This window comes from Capra hircus, chromosome 21 (genome assembly GCF_001704415.2).
Source record: "Capra hircus breed San Clemente chromosome 21, ASM170441v1, whole genome shotgun sequence".
In the NCBI taxonomy this organism is placed as follows: domain Eukaryota; kingdom Metazoa; phylum Chordata; class Mammalia; order Artiodactyla; family Bovidae; genus Capra; species Capra hircus.
The window spans coordinates 10,197,036-10,204,267 of record NC_030828.1 but is presented as its reverse complement, the minus strand read 5'-3'; positions in this window follow the sequence as shown (position 1 = coordinate 10,204,267).

Below are 7,232 nucleotides of genomic sequence, written 5' to 3'. Positions count from 1 at the left end.
GGTATTTGAGGTTAGTAAAACATATTGCTTGAGCTATAAAACATTCTAAACTAGCATTCCAAATGTCTTGCCTCAAGCAAGCACTTAAATTAAAGTTTCAGACAGCTGGCACTGGAATCATAATAACAGTTTTACACAAAGGGATTGGCTAAACATGATTATTGTTTTGATAATTTATCGTCAACAGACATTATTGTGCCCTGATCCTGATGCTTGGCTTCCTTTCTTCTCTGTTATCAACAGGTGACAATGAGGTTTGGTTCAGTTTATAGACAAGGAATGCTCAGCGCCCTGGTCATAGGTAGATCACACACACACACACACAGAGGAAGCACTGTATATTGCCATTAATTGTCATAATCTGATCATCTTTACTGTCTCCTTCCTGTGAAATGCTTGTTTGTAAAGGCAAAGAATTTAAGGTCCTATTTGTAGCATCTTTACTATAAGAGAAAAAAGAAAAGAAAAAAGTTGACCTCTTAAACACAACCTTAGAATATGTATGGAATACTAATTTCCCATGCCTCCCTTTGTGAAAGAGATAAAAGCAGAAAATGCCAGAGACTCTCTTTTGTATTTTGAAACGTGTACACGACATTGGTAGCCTTGTGTCTGTTTAAGCAGGTGGGTGCGGTTCACCCAAGAGATGGATGGTGCTGACAACAGCAATTTGCCCTTTAGCCAATTTGAAGACACAATAGTTTGCAGCCTTATTAACATATTTTCAAGTATAAGAAATTCTATGTTCACTCCAGCTTGGACCCACTTGGAGGGATTTTATATCCACCACGGGGGAATATGTGTGATTGACATTTTATTTTATTTTCTTCAAACTGGACCCATTCACAGATACCCTAACAGGTTGAGAAATATCACATTATATTTTTATCATTAAAATGGAGCCCAACAAACTGTCCTGCAAATTCGATCCTTAGTTTTTGTGAAGTAGACTGTTCACAAAGAACATGACTGCGTGCTCCGTCACTAAGTCGTCCAACTCTTTTACCACGCCTTGGACTATAGCCCGCCAGGCTCCTCTGTCATGGGATTTCCCAGGTAAGAATCCTGGAGTAGGTTGCCATTTCCTCCTCCAGGGGATCTTCCTGACCCAGGGATTGAACCTGCAGCTCCGGTACTAGCAGATGAGCTCTTTACCACTGAGCCATGTGGGAAGCACACTGCCATTCTCTGAAACATGTTACTGGATACAGCATGGTCACGTGCTTTGCCATTTTAATGAGAACGTAGACACTCCTTGTCTTTGGGTGATGAGATGGTCTATAATGCAACAGGTTTTGTTGGTCTGTGTCTTTCTGTGCACAAAACACTAAAAAAAAAAAAAATGGAAAAAGAGACAGTATCTTTGGATTAGTCAAGAGAGAATGAAAAGGACATTTCTGAGCACCTTTATTTATTTTTTTTCCTGAACATGACTTTTCCACTGACTTTAATTAAAGTTTCATTAAACCCTAAGTTTGGAAAGCTTTTAATTGAAGAGAATTTGCTTACTGGGCATATTCTTCTTCAGGCTGCAAAGAGAATCACTGTAATAAATGTCTCTCCAACTTGATAGTAAAATTCAACTTTGTCCTACCTTTGCAGAAATTGGCTATAGATGCACTCTTAAGAAATGAGTCACCCCACACCAATGATTTTTATCTCATCATAGAGCAGCACAAATTTGGCTTCAGTATACTTCATAAGTATACTGCCTGCCGACAAATTAATCCAATTAGCAAAGGTGAAGGTTTCTAATTGAGGTTAACTAGAATTTAACTGGTCATTGCTAATCAAACCCTCCCTCACCCTTCCTGGAGCAGGGTCCCCAGAGTTACTCTAATAGTCCCATTTAGTCTTCTGATCGAACCAAAAGTCTGACTTCAAAAATCACTTTTCAAGAAGGATAGGATAGAGCCAATTTTCCAAAGCTGCGACAACAATGGAAGTTAGTAGTGTGGTATTTTCCTGCTGTTTGGGAAAGTGAATTTCACCCCCCGCCCCCCAGCCCTCCCTACTCTCCTACTACTGAGAGTATTTTTATATAGTTCAAGTCCCTATTGGTCTGCGGTTTGCTGTGCGGTTTAAAAAGTAATACATCTTTTCTTAGATGTACCCCAGTTTCTGCTTTTTAATAGACATGATAATGAGCTTCTGGGTCTTCATTTCCCAGTGTGCAGAGAGCTTGAATAAATCTTCGATTGTTCACAACCCAGGAGAAGGTTCCGGAGCACTGGGATCCGCGAAGGTCTCTCTAAACAACTATTGTTTTAAGCGTTTTTTTGTTTTTTTTTTTTAATTCTTAGGTACCATTGAATTTTTTTTTCAATGTATTCAGTAGCATCTGCTTATAATGAGCTGAGACAGAGCAAAATTCCTTTTACTAAAGTGAATGTGAATGAATGAAAGTTCCTAACTGTTTCGGAGTGGCATAATATGTTAGCTGTAATATTGGCTGTAAAAAGATTTCCTAGTAGGTAAAAGGAAAAAAAAAAAAAAAGCTTTACTCAAGATTTTCACAAAAATATGTCTGCTTGGGCAGTCTGGGTTTTGTTTCCTAGATTTCAAAATTTTCGAAGATGTTTTATTTCTGTGCAAGACCAAAGGATGCCAATGTGAAAATATGTTTGACCACACTGGGGAGTATTTGTTGTTTTTGAAAACTGCTTTATTTACATCTAGCATGATAAAATTCCTTATTAAAAAATGCTTTCCAAAAAAGAAGCCAATTCAAAGGACTACCTAAAAACCTTAGAAATATACAATTACACATGCCTCTCAATTTTTCAAATAATTAAAACATCCTCTGGGCAATTTCTGTTTTCAGTTTTCTTGGCAACTATGAAAATAGAAATCCTGAGAATGCAAAGACCTGACATTGCCAGGCTTTTGCTTTTTTTAATATATATATAAATTTAATGGAAAATAGGGCTTCCCTGGTGGCTCAGAGGCAAAGAATCTGCCTGCCAATGCAGGAGACTTATGTTTGATCCCTCAGTCTGGAAAATCCCCTGGAGAAGGAAATGGCTACCCGCTCTAGTGTTCTTGCCTTGGGAATCCCAGGGACAGAGGAGCCTTGAAGGCTATAGGCCACGGGATTGCAAAGAGTCAGACACGACTGAGCAACGAAACAACAATGGAAAAAATACACTTCCTTTCCCCCTCCCTTTTTTTTTTTTTAATTGGAGGTGGTAACACAATGGCATCAGGTATATATTTTTATTTGATTTCAGGTTACACTTATATTACATTGACTAGAATTTTTGTTTACTATAATTGAGGTGATTGATGATGCTTCCACTAATTCTGAAACAACCCAGTGGACATTATCTTCATGTTGCTAAAGATATAAGGGCATCTATTTCCTTAGCTGATTCGATCTGGTGGAGGTGGAAAAAATAGCTTAGTTTAATTCTTTTATTTGTGTCCTTATTGAAAAAAAAAGAAGAAGAAGAAGAAAATGGTGACTTGAGCCCATCCCCAAAGCTTTAACCAATTGACTATGATTGAATACTTTTTCTTATTACTGCTCGCTGGGATCTTCTTATGAAATGCACATTTCATTTTTATCCAGGACCTGGGGATATGGGGCAACAGAAGAATATTACTTGAAATTCGGCACACTACTCTCTATAGAAAGCTGCACAGCACGATTGTGGAAGAGTTATAATTTTAATTCTTTTTACAACGACGAGATTATTCCAAAGTTAAATTATCATTCTCTGTTAAACCAAACAGCACTGTGGCGGTTTTAGTAGGACAAGGTGGCTTATTGTAATTGGTAGGATCTGTAGATTCCTATGCTGAAATTTAGATCTAAGTATTTCCAAATTAATAGGGTGATTGGAGAGGAGGGATATATTTGCAATCTGTTTGGGCTGAAATGGGTACCTGGTGCCACGAATCCTCAGGCAGCAAGCCATCATTACGTTTATTACCGCTTCCGTGATAGCCAGGTCGAAGCACCTGCTCTTTCTCTGGATTCTTCAGGTAATCCCTATCAATTAATTCTTGAAAAACAGTAATGACCTGACAAAGATGTGAGTTTTTATAATATTGAAGAGGGATGCCTTTGACATTGGTCAGTGGAAATGCTGTACTTGCCAAATCTGAAAGTTTTAAGAATATGGATGCATAGCTGAAATGAAACAGAAATGAGTTCTGTAATACAACAGAATCTGCTACAATCCTGTTTTTTAGTATGAGTTTCTACTCTGATAGTCTCTGTTTATAGAGTCTGTCAATTGTAGGGTTTGATTATATGACTCATTTGGAGATTCTGGGCTTGTGATTTTGTTAGCAGTATCTTTCTCATTTTGCATAAAAAGAAAAAACAAAACCAAAGAAGTTATTTTTTCCCCAGATGATATAATAGGGGGTATTAATATGTATAAATAAGTAAGCATCAAGAATGCATATATTTAGGACTGGAAAAAAGCACAAAAATTCAGAACTACAGTAGAATCAAAAGTACAAATTTCCTTTGTGTGCACGCCTTAGCAGCTCATAGTTCTAGTATGTAATATGTCTTCTTCCCAACAGAAATTCATGATGAAACAGATCAAACAACTTGGCAAATCTTTCAAAGTGGAAAACTGAGAATTTTTTTCACAATCACTTTATACTGTCAGACCCAAAATAATTAAATACATTTAGGTAAGACCAAATTAATCAGATTAGACCTCTCACCAAGGAAGATTGGAACATGCCTTTCTGTTCTTCTTTGCTTTATGATGCATTTGTAGCAAAGAGCCTGATATTTGAATACGTGGCCAACATTTAACAATTGAGAGACTTCAAAGCAAAAATATAGATTGTTAAGTTTCTCTCGAAAATTGAAATCTGGCAACACAAGAGCTTCATTCCCACCTGTAAACAAAAGGTTCGATTTGAGCAGCTATCCAACCAAACATACTCTCTCACCCCATTTTCCACAATCTACACCCAGCCCACTTGCCCGCTTAAATTACCAAAGTGATCATCTTGAACTTCCAGGTGACCTTCCCAGCAATCTGTGGTTCAAAATAGGAATAGCCATACTCTCTGATTCTCTCGCCTCTCTGGTCTATGCAGAAATCTTGTTTCTTGGCCATGTCAACCACCCTACCATCTCCCATCTTTATTTGCTGGTTACCCCTAGACTTTGCTAGGTCATCCCCTACTCAGGAAATCTCACCTTGCTCCAATCTGTGTTTTTCATTTGCTTCCTCCTGGGTAGCATTTCCCACTGCTCTCTGTTCTGTCTGTCCTGGTCCCAACTCTAATTCACATTCTTTCCACGCTTTGATACATAATCCATTCAACAAAAGCGCATGGTATCAAGAATCAAATTAATATTGACTGAAATGAATGTATTTTCAATTACACCATTCTCCTCATCAATTTCTTACATGACATTGCAGAAGGCATGTTACAGGTACTCATAACTTCCCTTCAAGCTAGAATTTGGCCCCTGCTATTAGATATTTACATTAACTGGTCATTATTTACATTAATTTCTCTTTGAGTGTTTCTACATTTCATTCTTACTTCTATATCCACTCTCATTAAATAAGACAGAAACTTTCTGAGGTGAAGGACAAAGACCTTTTAGTTCTCGGTGCCCTTTAAAAACAAGGGATACAATACTATGAGCCAAGTCTTGAACCTTATCTCTTGCCTCAGAATTCTCATCACGTTTTGCACCACTTGCAATCACTTACTACATTTTATTTCATATGAAATAGTAATAGTGTATACTCTCCTCAAAGGCAGGCATTGTGCCTTATTGAATTTTTTATTCTCCTTAAAGGTAATCACCTTTCTATGTATTTAAATTAAGGAAAAGTAAGCTGACATCAAAGAATTTTGACAGGTTCAATGATATGAGAACACCATGAGAATATCAGTCCCTGAGATTAATATTTAAACTCACTAACAACTCATCCAAGACTCACACTCAGAGCTTGAAATATCTGCAGATCCCTCAGGATAAGGAATCACGGAAAGGAAGAGCCCCTCATTTTGTTGTTTGCAGTTGCTAAGCTGTGTCTGACTCTTTGCGACCCCTTGGACTGTTGCCCACTTGGCTCTTCTGTCCACGGGATTTTCCCAGGCAAGATTCCTGGAGTGGGTTGCCATTTCCTTCTGCAGGGGATCTTCCCAACCCAGATCTCCTGCACTGCAGGTGGGTTCTTTACCACTGAGCCATCAGGGAAGCCCCTTGAAAGCCATGAGCAAATGTGCAGGCAGGCAGGAATTATTCAGAGGACAGCACTCTTATTTGCTTGAAGATCATACCCACTATCACCACATAATTGGAGACCAGATATTTTACACCATTAGACCTTCCTTTGATTTAAGGCCTTAAATTTTGTCGATCAAATAGACACACATCTGAATTATTTTCTGATGACACTGGAATGGAAATCAGTTTGTCAGTGCATCTAACCTGAACGAGTCCTTCAAGGAGAGGGGACACAAATGAATATATTTTGATTTAGGAGTTGGGAATGAGAATAAAGTAAGAAGAGTTCTGAAATGGAGAATCTTGATGGGATAACTGTTACCTTAGGGCCCGAAAGGTATGGAGCGTGCATGCCCACGTGGTAAGTCACTTCAGTCTTGGCTACTTTCGACTCTATGGACTGTAGCCTGTTAGGCTCTTCTGTCCATGCGATTCACTAGGTAAGTACACTAGACTGGGTTGTGATGCCCTCCTCCAGGGAATCTTCCCAACCCAGGGATCGAATCTGTATCTCATATCTCCTCCATTGGCAAGTGGGTTCTTTACTACTAGCACTACCTGGGAAGCCAAGGTGTAGACTGTGTGTGTGTGCTAAGTTCTGCCCGACTCTTTATGACCCCACGGACTGTAGCCTGCAGGCTCCTTTGTCCATGGGATTCTCCAGGCCAGAATAGTGGAGAGGGTTGCCATTTCCTCTTCCAGGGGGATCTTCCTAGTCCAGGGATTGAACCTGCACCTCCTTAGACTCCTGTATTGCAGGTGGAGTCTTTACCACTAGCACTATCAAGGTATGGAGAAAAAAACATTTATTCTTGTGAAGGGCTTTTGTGTGATCTTGAACATAATCATGTGGGGTGCTCCCCAAACTTTTGCCAAAGCTGATTGATTCAAGGTGCACTGGGTTATCTCAAACACTCACCAGAGTACTCTTTTTTTTTTTTTTTTTTTTGTATTTTTTCCTGGACTAAAAGAAAAACAAAAAAATCTTAAAATCCTATGTCAATTTCTT